The 19,255-nt window shown below is 35.2% G+C and overlaps 1 long non-coding RNA gene across 1 annotated transcript; it reads right to left on the bottom strand.

Moving 5' to 3' along the window:
• Positions 1-1,555: 1,555 nt before the first annotated feature.
• On the bottom strand, positions 1,556-18,349 carry LOC139523958 (uncharacterized). The gene is made up of 3 exons (XR_011664720.1): positions 18,183-18,349; positions 12,260-12,367; positions 1,556-2,176 (listed from the first exon to the last, which is right to left on the bottom strand). It is a non-coding gene; the product is annotated as an uncharacterized lncRNA (long non-coding RNA).
• Positions 18,350-19,255: the final 906 nt, after the last annotated feature.

Genomic DNA, 19,255 nt, shown 5'->3' with positions numbered 1-19,255 from the left:
TAAAACTCTGTTATGTGGTTTCAGACGAGTTGCAATAACGAGAACAGGACTGACAGACCGATGGATCAAAAACATTGTACCATAAAGAACTTTGTTTGGTTTGGTATAATAAAGGGTCTGCTAAATAATGTAAGGCTGAGATAAATTAGTCATTTGGTCACACCAGTTTTTTGGCGAGGTTCGTTTTGTTCAGTCTGTGATGTTCTTTGTTGTGTTTTGCATTCTGTTGTTTGTTTTTTAATCTTTCTCTTTTTTTTGCCGTGGTTTTGTCAGTTTATTATTGACTTATGTGTTTGAATAAGCCTTTAGTATCTTTCGCCTCTCTCTTCGGTCAATTTGATTATGTGGGACATACAGATTTAGACCCAAACTTGTCTCTGATTGTTTCGTGATTATTGCAGATGTAAATCATACTATAAAATTGAGTATGGAAATGGGGAATGTGTCAAGGATACAACAACCCGACCATAGAGCAGACAACAGCCGAAGGCCACCGATAGATCTTCAATGTAGCGAGAAACTCCCGCACACGGAGGTGTCCGTCAGCTGGCCCCTAAACAAATATGTATACTAGTTCAGTGATAATGGACGTCATACTAAGCTCCGAATTATACACAAGAAACTAAAATTATAAATCATACAAAACTAACAAAGGTAAGAGGCTCCTAACTTTGGACAGGCGCAAAATTGCGGCGGGATTAAACATGTTTTTTGAGATCTCAACCCTCCCCTATACCTGTAGCCAATGTAGAAAAAACAAACGCGAAACAATACGCACAGTAAAACTCAGTTTAAGAGAAGTCCGAGTCCGATGTCAGAATATGCATATGAAACAAAAGAAAATAAACAAAATGACAATAATACATAAATAACAACAGACTACTAGCAGTTATTGACATGCCAGAACCAGACCTTAATTAAACTGATTGAAAGATTATGTCTTCATCATATGAATATCAGGCACAATCCCTCCTATTAGGGGTTTAGTATTATACCGTCATGAAATATACAACCCTCTTATTTACAATATCATTTGATCAACACCTATTTACAAGGGTCTATTTGATATGATTTTTCTCATTGTTGAAGGCTGTATGGTTGCATATAACTGCTTACATCCACTTTATTTGAACTTGAGTGGATACATGTAGGCGTCTCATTGGCAATCATACCACATCTCCGTATTTTTACAGTATTGTATCAGTACTGTTACCTAATAACAGGACAAAACAAGACAGCAATTTGACAAAACTAAAGACATACATACTTGATTTTACTTCTCTAAAGATATAAACAAAATTTTCATAGTTCGTATCTGAACATGTACACAGCCATGGGAATTTTAAGGGACTATATTTCAGTGTGCATATATTTAGTAGCTAATCTGGCTACTTCCTGTTTATCAGACCGGTACCTTAGAAAAGAATTGTGACAATATATCCAATCTTTTCATAAACCAAAGACTAACGTCACTAGGAGCAGCAGCTAGTTGTCATAGATACTCTAGATAGAAAGATAATCTGCCACTTTTATAAAACCGACTACACATAGTTTTTGAAAGGGTATAATCGGTTTGTGCCGAAATTACTTTCTTTAGTCCAGAAACTCATTTGTGCTAAATGGTAATCTCCACCCACATTTAGGACTGGCAGTTATTTGTAGTTTTTATCAACAGCTTGCACTTTTTCTAAATTATATTTGCTTCTTTTAAGACTGACCAAAACTGTTTTTTTACCATTGTGGTTTGATTAAGGTAGTGTATATCAAACAGCTGTTGGAAATATTTTGGACAACCCTCTTATTTACAATATCATTTGATCAACACCTAGTGGTCTTTGGTGGTATCTCGCATAACATTAATAAGGTCTTTTTTAAAAGGCAACTTGAAATTATTGGTCCCATATTTATGTGCTATAGCAAATGTATGGGCTGCTGATCTGCATATATGATAGCAATATATTCTTATGTTTTGAATGACCCCTTATTTCTTCACTCCACTTTATAAGATAGAAATAAATGCTATTCCATATTTTATTGTTTTTTTTAAAGGTATCATAATTTAGACATAAAGACAAAACTAAGCACAGTGAAAAAAGTCTACTCTGTCCTGTAAAGTTTGAGATGTTTTTGTTCTTCAATCTTTGTCACTTGTATGGAAACACTAAATCTTGATAACCTACAACAGAAATATTATCACTTTTATTTCAATTCAATTGTTGCAGTTATCATGCATGTAATAGAGGAAATGATAAATTAGACCAGATCTCCACATTAATAATATCAAAACTAGAGGCTTCAATGAGCCTGTGTCACTCACATGATACTTTTATTTACAATTGATGCATGATACAGAAATTGTCTACACCAACCGTCAGTGTTTACCATACAATACAGTACTTCTATACACTGTCTGTATACAGTATTTGTCGGATTTTGTCCATACCTATCGTCGATGTTTGACATAAAATACAATACTCCTATATACCGTATATCAACAGTATTTGTCTATACCTACCGTCGGTGGTTAAAATACAATACAGTTCTCCTATATACCGTCTATCAACAGTATTTGTCTAAACCTACCGTCAGTGGTTAACATACGATATAGTACTCCTTTGCACCATCCATCAACAGTATTTGTCTATACCTACCGTCGGTGGTTAACATACAATATAGTGCTCCCATAAACCGTCTATCAACAGTATTTGTCTATACCTACCGTCGGTAGTTAACATACAATATAGTGCTCCTATATACCATCTATCAACAGTATATGTCTATACCTACCGTCGGTGGTTAACATACAATATAGTGCTCCCATATACCGTCTATCAACAGTATTTGTCTATACCTACCGTCGGTAGTTAACATACAATATAGTGCTCCTATATACCGTGTATCAACAGTATGTGTCTATACCTACTGTCGGTGGTTAACATACAATATAGTGCTCCTATATACTGTCTATCAACAGTATTTGTCTATACCTACCGTCTGTAGTTAACATACAATATAGTGCTCCTATATACCATTTATCAACAGTATTTGTCTATACCTACCGTCGGTGGTTAACATACAATATAGTGCTCCTATATACCGTCTATCAACAGTATTTGTCTATACCTACTGTCGGTAGTTAACATACAATATAGTGCTCCTATATACCGTTTATCAACAGTATTTGTCTATACCTACCGTCGCTGGTTAACATACAATATAATGCTCTTTGATACCGTCTATCAACAGTATCTGTCTATACCTACTGTCGGTAGTTGCTCCTATATACCGTCTATCACCAGTATTTGTCTATACCTACCGTCGGTGGTTAACATAAGATATAGTGCTCCTACATACCGTCTATCAACAGTATTAGTCTATACCTACCGTCAGTGGTTAATATACAATATAGTGCTCCTATATACCGTCTATCACCAGTATTTGTCTATACCTACCGTCGGTGGTTAACATACAATATAGTGCTCCCATATACCGTCTATCAACAGCATTTGTCTATACCTACTGTCGGTAGTTAACATACAATATAGTGCTCCTATATACCATCTATCAACAGTATATGTCTATACCTACCGTCGGTGCTTAACATACAATATAATGCTCCCATAAACCGTCTATCAACAGTATTTGTCTATACCTACTGTCGGTAGTTAACATACAATATAGTGCTTCTATATACCGTCTATCAACAGTATTTGTATATACCTATCATCGGTGGTTAACATACAATATAGTGCTCCTACAATGTATATACCGTCTATCAACAATATTTGTCTATACCTACCGTCGGTGGTTAACATACAATATAGTGCTCCCATATACCGTCTATCAACAGTATTTGTCTATACCTACTGTCGGTAGTTAACATACAATATAGTGCTCCTGTATACCGTCTATCAACAGTATTTGTCTATACCTACCGTCGGTAGTTAACATACAATATAGTGCTCATATATACCGTCTATCAACAGTATTTGTCTATACCTACCGTCAGTGGTAAACATACAATATAGTGCTCCTATATACCGTATATCAACAGTATATGTCTATACCTACCGTCGGTGGTTAACATACAATATAGTGCTCCCATAAACCGTCTATCAACAGTATTTGTCTATACCTACTGTCGGTAGTTAACATACAATATAGTGCTTCTATATACCGTCTATCAACAGTATTTGTCTATACCTACCGTCGGTGGTTAACATACAATATAGTGCTCCTATATACCGTCTATCAACAGTATTTGTCTATACCTACCGTCGGTGGTTAACATACAATATAGTGCTCCCATATACCGTCTATCAACAGTATTTGTCTATACCTACTGTCGGTAGTTAACATACAATATAGTGCTCCTGTATACCGTCTATCAACAGTATTTGTCCATACCTACCGTCGGTAGTTAACATACAATATAGTGCTCCTATATACCGTCTATCAACAGTATTTGTCTATACCTACCGTCGGTGGTTAACATACAATATAGTGCTTCTATATACCGTCTATCAACAGTATTTTTCTATACCTACCGTCGGTGTTTAACTTACAATATAGTGCTCCCATAAACCGTCTATCAACAATATTTGTCTATACCTACTGTCGGTAGTTAACATACAATATAGTGCTCCTATATACCGTGTATCAACAGTATGTGTCTATACCTACTGTCGGTGGTTAACATACAATATAGTGCTCCTATATACTGTCTATCAACAGTATTTGTCTATACCTACCGTCTGTAGTTAACATACAATATAGTGCTCCTATATACCGTCTATCAACAGTATTTGTATATACCTACTGTCGGTAGTTAACATACAATATAGTGCTCCTATATACCATCTATCAACAGTATTTGTCTATACCTACCGTCGGTAGTTAACATACAATATAGTGCTCCTATATACCGTGTATCAACAGTATGTGTCTATACCTACTGTTGGTAGTTAACATACAATATAGTGCTCCTGTATTTATCTATACCTACCGTCGGTAGTTAACATACAATATAGTGCTCCCATAAACCGTCTATCAACAGTATTTGTCTATACCTACCGTCGGTAGTTAACAAACAATATAGTGCTCCTATATACCATCTATCAACAGTATATGTCTATACCTACCGTCGGTGGTTAACATACAATATAGTGTTCCCATATACCGTCTATCAACAGTATTTGTCTATACCTACCGTCGGTAGTTAACATACAATATAGTGCTCCTATATACCGTGTATCAACAGTATGAGTCTATACCTACTGTCGGTGGTTAACATACAATATAGTGCTCCTATATACTGTCTATCAACAGTATTTGTCTATACCTACCGTCTGTAGTTAACATACAATATAGTGCTCCTATATACCATTTATCAACAGTATTTGTCTATACCTACCGTCGGTGGTTAACATACAATATAGTGCTCCTATATACCGTCTATCAACAGTATTTGTCTATACCTACTGTCGGTAGTTAACATACAATATAGTGCTCCTATATACCGTTTATCAACAGTATTTGTCTATACCTACCGTCGCTGGTTAACATACAATATAGTGCTCTTTGATACCGTCTATCAAGAGTATCTGTCTATACCTACTGTCGGTAGTTGCTCCTATATACCGTCTATCACCAGTATTTGTCTATACCTACCGTCGGTGGTTAACATAAGATATAGTGCTCCCATATGTCGTCTATCAACAGTATTTGTCTATACCTACCGTCGGTAGTTAACATACAATATAGTGCTCTTTGATACCGTCTATCAACAGTATCTGTCTATACCTACTGTCGGTAGTTAACATACAATATAGTGCTCCTGTATACCGTCTATCAACAGTATTTGTCCATACCTACCGTCGGTAGTTAACATACAATATAGTGCTCCTATATACCGTCTATCAACAGTATTTGTCTATACCTACCGTCGGTGGTTAACATACAATATAGTGCTCCTATATACCGTCTATCAACAGTATTTTTCTATACCTACCGTCGGTGTTTAACATACAATATAGTGCTCCCATAAACCGTCTATCAACAATATTTGTCTATACCTACTGTCGGTAGTTAACATACAATATAGTGCTCCTATATACCGTGTATCAACAGTATGTGTCTATACCTACTGTCGGTGGTTAACATACAATATAGTGCTCCTATATACTGTCTATCAACAGTATTTGTCTATACCTACCGTCTGTAGTTAACATACAATATAGTGCTCCTATATACCATTTATCAACAGTATTTGTCTATACCTACCGTCGGTGGTTAACAGACAATATAGTGCTCCTATATACCGTCTATCAACAGTATTTGTCTATACCTACTGTCGGTAGTTAACATACAATATAGTGCTCCTTTATACCGTTTATCAACAGTATTTGTCTATACCTACCGTCGCTAGTTAACATACAATATAGTGCTCTTTGATACCGTCTATCAACAGTATCTATCTATACCTACTGTCGGTAGTTGCTCCTATATACCGTCTATCACCAGTATTTGTCTATACCTACCGTCGGTGGTTATCATAAGATATAGTGCTCCTACATACCGTCTATCAACAGTATTAGTCTATACCTACCGTCAGTGGTTAACATACAATATAGTGCTCCTATATACCGTCTATCACCAGTATTTGTCTATACCTACCGTCGGTGGTTAACATACAATATAGTGCTCCCATATACCGTCTATCAACAGTATTTGTCTATACCTACTGTCGGTAGTTAACATACAATATAGTGCTCCTATATACCATCTATCAACAGTATATGTCTATACCTACCGTCGGTGGTTAACATACAATATTATGCTCCCATATAACGTCTATCAACAGTATTTGTCTATACCTATTGTCGGTAGTTAACATACAATATAGTGCTTCTATATACCGTCTATCAACAGTATTTGTATATACCTACCATCGGTGGTTAACATACAATATAGTGCTCCTACAATGTATATACCGTCTATCAACAGTATTTGTCTATACCTACCGTCGGTGGTTAACATACAATATAGTGCTCCCATATACCGTCTATCAACAGTATTTGTCTATACCTACTGTCGGTAGTTAACATACAATATAGTGCTCCTGTATACCGTCTATCAACAGTATTTGTCTATACCTACCGTCGGTAGTTAACATACAATATAGTGCTCCTATATACCGTCTATCAACAGTATTTGTCTATACCTACCGTCAGTGGTAAACATACAATATAGTGCTCCTATATACCGTATATCAACAGTATATGTCTATACCTACCGTCGGTGGTTAACATACAATATAGTGCTCCCATAAACCGTCTATCAACAGTATTTGTCTATACCTACTGTCGGTAGTTAACATACAATATAGTGCTTCTATATACCGTCTATCAACAGTATTTGTCTATACCTACCGTCGGTGGTTAACATACAATATAGTGCTCCTATATACCGTCTATCAACAGTATTTGTCTATACCTACCGTCGGTGGTTAACATACAATATAGTGCTCCCATATACCGTCTATCAACAGTATTTGTCTATACCTACTGTCGGTAGTTAACATACAATATAGTGCTCCTGTATACCGTCTATCAACAGTATTTGTCCATACCTACCGTCGGTAGTTAACATACAATATAGTGCTCCTATATACCGTCTATCAACAGTATTTGTCTATACCTACCGTCGGTGGTTAACATACAATATAGTGCTTCTATATACCGTCTATCAACAGTATTTTTCTATACCTACCGTCGGTGTTTAACTTACAATATAGTGCTCCCATAAACCGTCTATCAACAATATTTGTCTATACCTACTGTCGGTAGTTAACATACAATATAGTGCTCCTATATACCGTGTATCAACAGTATGTGTCTATACCTACTGTCGGTGGTTAACATACAATATAGTGCTCCTATATACTGTCTATCAACAGTATTTGTCTATACCTACCGTCTGTAGTTAACATACAATATAGTGCTCCTATATACCGTCTATCAACAGTATTTGTATATACCTACTGTCGGTAGTTAACATACAATATAGTGCTCCTATATACCATCTATCAACAGTATTTGTCTATACCTACCGTCGGTAGTTAACATACAATATAGTGCTCCTATATACCGTGTATCAACAGTATGTGTCTATACCTACTGTTGGTAGTTAACATACAATATAGTGCTCCTGTATTTATCTATACCTACCGTCGGTAGTTAACATACAATATAGTGCTCCCATAAACCGTCTATCAACAGTATTTGTCTATACCTACCGTCGGTAGTTAACAAACAATATAGTGCTCCTATATACCATCTATCAACAGTATATGTCTATACCTACCGTCGGTGGTTAACATACAATATAGTGTTCCCATATACCGTCTATCAACAGTATTTGTCTATACCTACCGTCGGTAGTTAACATACAATATAGTGCTCCTATATACCGTGTATCAACAGTATGAGTCTATACCTACTGTCGGTGGTTAACATACAATATAGTGCTCCTATATACTGTCTATCAACAGTATTTGTCTATACCTACCGTCTGTAGTTAACATACAATATAGTGCTCCTATATACCATTTATCAACAGTATTTGTCTATACCTACCGTCGGTGGTTAACATACAATATAGTGCTCCTATATACCGTCTATCAACAGTATTTGTCTATACCTACTGTCGGTAGTTAACATACAATATAGTGCTCCTATATACCGTTTATCAACAGTATTTGTCTATACCTACCGTCGCTGGTTAACATACAATATAGTGCTCTTTGATACCGTCTATCAAGAGTATCTGTCTATACCTACTGTCGGTAGTTGCTCCTATATACCGTCTATCACCAGTATTTGTCTATACCTACCGTCGGTGGTTAACATAAGATATAGTGCTCCCATATGTCGTCTATCAACAGTATTTGTCTATACCTACCGTCGGTAGTTAACATACAATATAGTGCTCTTTGATACCGTCTATCAACAGTATCTGTCTATACCTACTGTCGGTAGTTAACATACAATATAGTGCTCCTGTATACCGTCTATCAACAGTATTTGTCCATACCTACCGTCGGTAGTTAACATACAATATAGTGCTCCTATATACCGTCTATCAACAGTATTTGTCTATACCTACCGTCGGTGGTTAACATACAATATAGTGCTCCTATATACCGTCTATCAACAGTATTTTTCTATACCTACCGTCGGTGTTTAACATACAATATAGTGCTCCCATAAACCGTCTATCAACAATATTTGTCTATACCTACTGTCGGTAGTTAACATACAATATAGTGCTCCTATATACCGTGTATCAACAGTATGTGTCTATACCTACTGTCGGTGGTTAACATACAATATAGTGCTCCTATATACTGTCTATCAACAGTATTTGTCTATACCTACCGTCTGTAGTTAACATACAATATAGTGCTCCTATATACCATTTATCAACAGTATTTGTCTATACCTACCGTCGGTGGTTAACAGACAATATAGTGCTCCTATATACCGTCTATCAACAGTATTTGTCTATACCTACTGTCGGTAGTTAACATACAATATAGTGCTCCTTTATACCGTTTATCAACAGTATTTGTCTATACCTACCGTCGCTAGTTAACATACAATATAGTGCTCTTTGATACCGTCTATCAACAGTATCTATCTATACCTACTGTCGGTAGTTGCTCCTATATACCGTCTATCACCAGTATTTGTCTATACCTACCGTCGGTGGTTATCATAAGATATAGTGCTCCTACATACCGTCTATCAACAGTATTAGTCTATACCTACCGTCAGTGGTTAACATACAATATAGTGCTCCTATATACCGTCTATCACCAGTATTTGTCTATACCTACCGTCGGTGGTTAACATACAATATAGTGCTCCCATATACCGTCTATCAACAGTATTTGTCTATACCTACTGTCGGTAGTTAACATACAATATAGTGCTCCTATATACCATCTATCAACAGTATATGTCTATACCTACCGTCGGTGGTTAACATACAATATTATGCTCCCATATAACGTCTATCAACAGTATTTGTCTATACCTATTGTCGGTAGTTAACATACAATATAGTGCTTCTATATACCGTCTATCAACAGTATTTGTATATACCTACCATCGGTGGTTAACATACAATATAGTGCTCCTACAATGTATATACCGTCTATCAACAGTATTTGTCTATACCTACCGTCGGTGGTTAACATACAATATAGTGCTCCCATATACCGTCTATCAACAGTATTTGTCTATACCTACTGTCGGTAGTTAACATACAATATAGTGCTCCTGTATACCGTCTATCAACAGTATTTGTCTATACCTACCGTCGGTAGTTAACATACAATATAGTGCTCCTATATACCGTCTATCAACAGTATTTGTCTATACCTACCGTCAGTGGTTAACATACAATATAGTGCTCCTATATACCGTCTATCAACAGTATATGTCTATACCTACCGTGGGTGGTTAACATACAATATAGTGCTCCCATATACCGTCTATCAACAGTATTTGTCTATACCTACCGTCGGTAGTTAACATACAATATAGTGCTCCTATACACCGTGTATCAACAGTATGTGTCTATACCTACTGTTGGTAGTTAACATACAATATAGTGCTCCTATATACTGTCTATCAACAGTATTTATCTATACCTACCGTCGGTAGTTAACATACAATATAGTGCTCCCATATACCGTCTATCAACAGTATTTGTCTATAACTACTGTCGGTAGTTAACATACAATATAGTGCTCCTGTATACCGTCTATTAACAGTATTTGTCTATACCTACCGTCGGTAGTTAACATACAATATAGTGCTCCTATATACCGTCTATCACCAGTATTTGTCTATACCTACCGTCGGTGGTTAACATAAGATATAGTGCTCCTATATACCGTCTATCAACAGTATTTGGCTATACCTACCGTCAGTGGTTAACATAGAATATAGTGCTCCTATATACTGTCTATCACCAGTATTTGTCTATACCCACCGTCGGTGGTTAACATGGAATATAGTGCTCCTATATACCGTCTATCAACAGTATATGTTTATACCTACTATCGGAGGTTAACATAGAATATAGTGCTCCTATATACCAAGAGGGATAACGGATCTGCATCTAGAATTTATCATGCTGCCCTTTTTTTGGATTTTTAAAATTCTTGTTATCCCTCAATTTTTACATTCATCCCAAATAATACAACAGTAGTCAATTAGGGGCAGAACACCCATTGTATTATGTTTTCTTGCAGATATAAAAAAAAAATGTATTTAAGAAAGATGGTATATTCTGGATGATATATTAGCACAACCTTGGTCAATTTGATTTCTCCAGTTACTTAGTGGGCTGTCAATTTTGAAACTAATATTTTTTCACATGAAGAATTTTGTAATACTTTAATTTATTATCAAGTTTGGTTAAAAAGTCTGAATAGTTTCTGCTTTGTTCCAGTAATCAAACATTTTGTTTCATTTGCATCTATGAACATGTTATTCATTTTACACCACTCTTCAACCCTGTATAAATCTTCTTGAACATCATCATTTATATTTTCTAGATGTTTCCCCCTGATTTATGAATAGTGGTGTCATCAGCATATACAATGATATAGGTCTGTTTCACAATTTTTAATGCATAAGGGAAGGTCATTTATAAATAGCACAAACAATAGAGGACAAGGTATAGAACATTGGGGAACACCAAATTTTACATGTTATTGTTCAGAGTTAACATTACAAATTTATACCTTTTGTTATTCAGGTACGACTTAAAAAAACTAACAGTAGTCTCACTAAATCCATACATGTCGAGCTTTAAACAAAGAAAGTCATATTCTACCAAATCAAAAGCTTTTTTTTAAATCTTAATAAAATTGCTAGGTTTAAATTACCATCTTTCATTTCTTGCAACCATGTGTCAATGATATTAAATAAATATCAAGCTCAATCCAGTATATATTCCAAGCTTTAAGTTATGGACAAATGATAATGCTATTAAAAATACCAAATCATAACCAGTGCTTTTCTCTTTTTCTATTTACAGTACATTGTATATGACTAGGTAATAATGATTACTTTTTTCAACTATTTTCATACTTTTTTGTTTCCTCTGCGTTTGTATCAAGGGCATAATTGTTTATGGCAAACTAAGCATCTGCATAATCAAACTATTTCTAACTATACTCTACCTCAAATTCTGGAAACTGCAGAATTTTTGTCATAGCAGTCTTATGGTAGCTGAACTATTTCTATTTTTTGTAAAGCTGGATTAAAAAGTCTTTTGTCACATTCTGGGGCTATAGAAAAAAAACATTACAGAATTATCAAAATTATGTGTGTATAATGTTTGTGTACAGTCATTCAACTAAAAAAGGACAAAATTTATTTTTTTGTGTATAAATAAGTAATTGTGATTTTAATGTCTTAATATTTTATAAAAAACTTCAGAAGATTAAATTTAAATTATAATCTAAACATGAAAGAGCACATATAAATCAACCTTTTACTCAGATTTATATCTAAAACCAGTTATAACTAGCTATAATATCTTTGACTTCACAAATATCATCATCTAATTTTACAAATCAGTATTTATTTGGTGGCACTTCCTGCACACTAAGTATGTTATGCCTTAGGTTTAATTTTGATGCAATCACATTTCAGAAGGTACATGTCTTGAACTGTTTTAATGAATAAATTACAGTTTTAAACTCAGTTTAGGCTGACCTGAGGTCAATAGTCTTAAACAATGTCATCAAACTATCAGTTTTACTGTAATATATTGATATTGTGACATTTATGGGAAAGAGCATATGAGTTAGTCAAATTGGTCAATACAATGGAAAGTTTATAGCTGAGACTACTGTAGTGTCGATGGTTCCTGTTTAATATATATCTGGCCGATTTAACGAAATACATTTGAGAAGACACGTTTATTCAGCATTGTTTACAATCATAATACCTGGTACCCAACGGGTACTTTCATACAGTCACATATCGTACAGAACAGCCACAGCACTATTCAGAACGTATCAATATAGAATATATGACAATACTTAATATACTACACTCTCCTCTTTCTTTAGAATGAAAATAACTATTAACTGACTAGAGAATAAAACTGACTGAATATTCTTTATCTTTGACTAGAATAACTACTTTCAAAAAATATCAAATATCAAAAATCAAAAATGAAAATTCTTACTAGAATTATTATCTTTTCAAAACTAATCAAAACTTTTTTCTGTCTTTATCAAATCCTACTAATATAAAACTTTAACTGTCTATATCAAATCCTTCTATCCTACATGTAACTAAATTATGAAACAATATAGTCATTAAATTTTGATGGCATTTTTCTCTCTCTCACTGGACGTCTTGTTACATCACCAGCTTCGTCTGAAATCGGTTTGGGTGTTTCAATCGGATCATCTAACATAACACAGTCATTGTCCTTTTCACTTGAAACATTTCGATCGTTATATTTCTTTACATGTGTCGTGTTTCGACGGTATTGTACACCTTCGGGTGATTGTACAACACATTGATTACCAATTTTGTCAACAAGTTTGTAAGGTGTTGAAATAAATGGAGTTGTCATTTTGTTCGTATATTGTTGTTTAACTAAAACATTGTCTCCAGTTTTCAAGTCACTTTCATGCGCGTTTCTTTTCTCGTCAATGTACATCTTGTTCTTGTGTTTCGCGTACATGTCTCTGTCTTTCACTTCTTCGTCAAGTGTCGTGACATCTTCTTCGCAATATATCTCGGGTAACTTTGTCCTTATCTTACGTTTGAATAAGAGTTCCGACGGTGAAACTCCAGTCACACTATGCGGTTTTGTCCTATACGCCATTATATACTTTCTAAGTTCTCGTTTCCAGTCCATTGCATCTGCCTGAGCGATCCTTATCCTTTTCATTAAAGATCTATTCTGACGTTCCACTTCACCGTTCGCGGCTGGATATAATGGTGTGTTTCTAACATGTTTCACATCAATATCCTCCAAGTATTGCTTAAATAGTTTTGACGTAAATTGCGGTCCATTGTCAGAACGGATAGATAGTGGTAAACCATGACGCAAAAACATGTTTTCAAGCGAATCTATCATTTTCTCACTTGAAGTGTCTTTTGTAATGTCAATCTCATAATAGCGACTGTAATAATCTATTACAACAAACACAAAATGTCCAGATGGTAGCGGCCCTAGCAAATCAATCGCTAAGTATTGCCACGGTCCTGTAGGCAACTTTGTCGGTTCCAGCGGTTCTGGATGTGAAAATTGAGATGTAATCTGACAGCCATGGCATGATTTAACATATTTCTCTACATCTTTATCCATGTTTGGCCACCAGACCTTACTTCTTAGCATCTGTTTAGTCCCTACAATTCCTAAGTGTCCTTCATGAGCTAATTGCAAGCATTTAGCTTGTAGTGTTTTTGGAATTATAATTCTTCGTCCACGCATTACTAAATATCCTATTACACTCAGTTCGTTCTTTACAGGGTAATAAGCACTCATAACAGACTGGTTCCATTTAGCTTGTTGTAGACAATTTCTAACTTCTGATAATTCTGTGTCCACTTTTGCTTCCTTTTCGATCTCTTGTGTTGTTAACGCTTTAGGTGTCCCTTCCTGTGCGCAAAATCTTACAAATTCTTCAGCGACATTCCTTTCTTTGAATTCAGTTTTGTTAATTGCCACCAGTCGTGACAGCGCATCTGCAATATTTTGTTTTCCAGGTAAATATTTTATTTGATAATTATACGACATAAGCTTCAGCATCCATCGTTGGATTCTTGCATTTTGGGTTGTTTTCAAACACTTTGTGTTATATAAACTTTCTAACGCTTTGTGGTCTGTAATAATTTCAAAATCTATTCCGTATAAATACAAGTGAAACTTTTCAAAAGCCCAAACCACGGCTAATCCTTCTTTTTCTGTTGTTGAGTATTTCTTTTCTGTTTCTGACAGCGCCCTACTAGCATAACTTATAACTCGAGACATTCCTTTATTTTCTTGTACTAACACAGCACCTAGTCCCACATTGCTTGCGTCTGTAATAAGTTGAGTTTTATCTGCATCTAGTCTATAATATCCTAGAGTTTCTCCTTCACTGAGTGAATATTTTAGCTTTTCAAAACTTTCTTTTTGCTCTTTTCCCCATCGGAAGGTCTCATTCTTCTTTGTTAATTTTCTAAGTGGTTCAGATATGGTTGCAAGATTCGGTATGTACCTTGCACTATAGTTAACTAAGCCTAAAAAGCTCTTAACTTCTGATCCATTTGTCGGCTCTGTTGCGTTTAGCATATCCTTTACTCTTTCTTGTGTTGGTCCTATTCCATTTCTTGATAAGATATGACCCATAAATGTTATTTTGTCCATAGTAAATTCACATTTGTCACCATTTAGAGTTAACTTTTTCTGACGGATTCTGTCTAAAACTAGGTTAAGTCTTTCGTCATGTTCTTCTTTTGTGCGACCAAATACAACAATGTCATCTGATATGTTCTGGACACCTTCAATATCATGAAATACTTGAGATATAACTTGTTGGTATTTCTCAGGTGCGGCATTTATCCCGAACATCAAACGTTTATAACGGTAAAGTCCCCTGTGTGTGACAAAAGTCGTTATCTCACGTGAACCTTCTTCAAGTTCCAATTGATGAAATCCATATCTCAAATCCATTTTACTAAACCATTCTCCGCCATTCATTTTGTACAATATTTCGTCCACAGTTGGTATCGGATGCCGTTCGCGTACTATCGCCTTGTTTGCTGCTCTCATGTCAACACATAGCCTTATGTCGCCATTAGGTTTAGGAACAACAATAACTGGACTGACCCACGGTGTCTGGTCATTTACTCTCTCAATGATGTCTTGTGATTCTAATTCATCAAGTTTTTTATCCACTTTCTCCCTCAATGTGAACGGTATCCTATACATTCTTTGCGCAACTGGCTCAACTTCTGAATTTATGTGCAACTTTAATTTAAAATTTTCCAATTTGCCTACTCCTTTAAAGCAATCACTATATTTTTCTCTAATATCATTTATTGAATATATTCGGTTATTAATTCCTAATTTCAAAACACCTAATTGTATAGCTGTTGCTTTTCCCAGCAAAGATACACTATTTCCTTTCACAACATAAAATGCACCTTCTACACTTTCAGATTGACCTTTGACATTTATTTCACATGTGAATTTTCCTAACACCTCTAGTGGTGTTTCACTACCATAAGAATATAATTTCTTTTCTGATTTTTCAGATTTACACACAATTTTCTGAATTTTCAATTTTTCCCACAATGCACTTGAAATAATATTTACTGATGCACCGCTATCAATTACACACTTTATATTTATGCCACCAGCATTAATTTCAATTTCATCATTTTTATCACTTTGATTTTTCACAATAAATGCATATTCATCATCATCTGATTCCACATAGTTGACAATACCTTTTGCACTTTTAGTACCATATTTACCATATCTTCTTTGATTTTGTTGCCCTCCTTGTTTCGTTTTACACACGGTTCCAAAATGACCACTTTTCCCACATTTATTGCATGTTTTACCTTGTGCCGGGCAAGATGGATCTTTACCGAAGTGTCCTTCTCTCCCACATCGATAGCATTTTAATCCTGATTTTGTTTTTGTTTTGTTCTGTCCATATTGTGTTGGTTTTCTTTGATTGACTCTATTAACACTTCCGTGACTACTTGATGGGTTGTTGCCATAACCAGTTGCACCCTCCATTTCGCGAGAATGCTTTTCAGCCATTTCTAAAGTTCTTGCAATAGTTCTTACATCATCTAAGGTCAAACCTGGTCCCTTTTCAAGAAGTCGAGTACGTAATCTATTAGAACGACATTTTTCTATGACCTGGTCCCTTACTTGTGCGTCCGGGTCTGGATGATCACACAATACTACTTGTTGTTTCAATCTTGTGATGTATTGATCTATTGTTTCTGTTTCATTTTGTTTGATACTTCTTAAATTATAACGTTCTACTGAAAAATTTATCTTGGCATCAAAATGTTTCTTCAATGTTTTAATCGTTTTATCAAAATCGTCGTCACCATCTTCCTCCGTTAATGTGAAGTATATATCCTGTACATCGAGTCCTGCACAGTGCAATAATAATGCTTTCTTTTGTTTCTTGTCGTCTACACCTTTTCCTGTTGCATAAAGTTCAAAACTTCTCAACCACCGAGTCCATGATTGTCCGAGTCTATCTCCACTGACATCGAAATTTCCAACTGGATTTAAATCGATTTTAGCTGCCATTTTACAAAAATCAGCTTACCACATTAAAGTTCAATGTTTCTTCTTTATCCTCGTCGCCAATTGTAGTGTCGATGGTTCCTGTTTAATATATATCTGGCCGATTTAACGAAATACATTTGAGAAGACACGTTTATTCAGCATTGTTTACAATCATAATACCTGGTACCCAACGGGTACTTTCATACAGTCACATATCGTACAGAACAGCCACAGCACTATTCAGAACGTATCAATATAGAATATATGACAATACTTAATATACTACAACTACTATAACACTATGTGTTATACTAGTAGCCTCAGTTTATAACTATTTTAATGTTAATTACATACATGACATAATAATTAAATCATTTAAAAAACTATTCCAAAGATTTCTCTCAAATCATGTTTACATTTTTTTAGAGAAGAGTCTGTCTGAAATATATTCAGGGGTAGTCCAAATAATTATGACTTCTTAAAAAGCTATATTATGGGGAAAAAGGGGGGGTCTATTATGTTTTTTTCATACAGAAGGAAGACGTCAAAGCAAAAAAAACCCCAACAAAACAAAATAAAATAATAGCCTGTCACGACGTCCTTATATCATAATAATTTGGTCTAATTTTGGGATAATACATTTAACTTCCTTTGATGTCGGGGAGGGGATAAGTTTTGGCGATTAATTATTCTTGAAACTAACAATAATTATTTCTTATTGTTACTTTGTTAAGCGAGCGCGATGTGTGGTTCTCGAGTTATTTAAAAAAAAGGGGGGGTGTTACTATATCAAATTTATCCAGTTTGGAGACAATAAATATTTAAAATCTAACCATAAACTCCAATGTTCCTGCTTTTTTTAGCAGAACAAACACGATGGCATTCTCGTCTCTGTTATAATCAATAGTTAACTCATTTCTTCTTCCAGGTTATTTCTTAATCAATTATGATTATCAGCTGTCTATCTATTTACCATGTTTATGTTAAACTGGTCCGTAATTCCATCGCAGTGTATCGATAAGTGAACACAACAGTGATCCAGTTTATTAAAAACGTCTGTAAACCGAGGTATATAATACAAGGTTCCTGAGTCAGTAACCGTAACTATCCCCGTGCTTTGTGCGCATGCGTAAGAAACACCAACAACAAGGATAAAACAGGGTACACAGTTCCGTAATTTCGTATATTTTTCTTATCTTCATACTAAAGAGCTCCAAAAGTAGGCGTGCTTAGGTGCACTGGGCGGGTCTAAAAACCGACTCTCGGTGGTTAACGTCTCTCGATGGTTAACTTTAAGTGCCTACCTTAAATCGATGCCTGGTGTATTTAGAGTCTCCCCACGTTGAACATCGTTTTACAACACCAAGGGATGTACAATTCTTTTGCAAAGTAAGGTTACAGCTCCTTTCAAACAAACAAAAAAACTTTTTTTTTCTAGTGATTGTCCTAATAACAACCCTTCATTTCAGACGAACCAATTATCAAAACCTAAACCAAGTTATATCTATCGATAATTTGTTGTCCTGATTTTACCTTTGATAAATTGCCATTGGATGTTAAGCAAGTGAATATAGATCAACTTGTCAACCTAGGATTTATTTACCATGATATAGCAACCCATCAGCTCTACACATATCTGCCAAGATACACATAAACTTTGATGTCAATCCAAATTGATAGAAACATTATTAGAAGCATAATATTTAAAAATACACTAAACTATTCAATGTTAGCTTATTTAACAAATAAATACCCAAAAAAGAAAAGTGTAACTGCTTTTAACAAAGGCCACTGAAATCTCATTAAACTTACTACCGTATATTCTCCTTAAGATTCCCTCCTCCCAGCTTTATATATAAGTGCTTGGCAGATCTTTCGACTGATCACTTGGTCTCCGACTTGATTG

Source organism: Mytilus edulis, chromosome 1 (genome assembly GCF_963676685.1).
Source record: "Mytilus edulis chromosome 1, xbMytEdul2.2, whole genome shotgun sequence".
Classification (NCBI taxonomy): Eukaryota; Metazoa; Mollusca; class Bivalvia; order Mytilida; family Mytilidae; genus Mytilus; species Mytilus edulis.
This window is presented reverse-complemented; position numbering and strand designations above follow the sequence as displayed.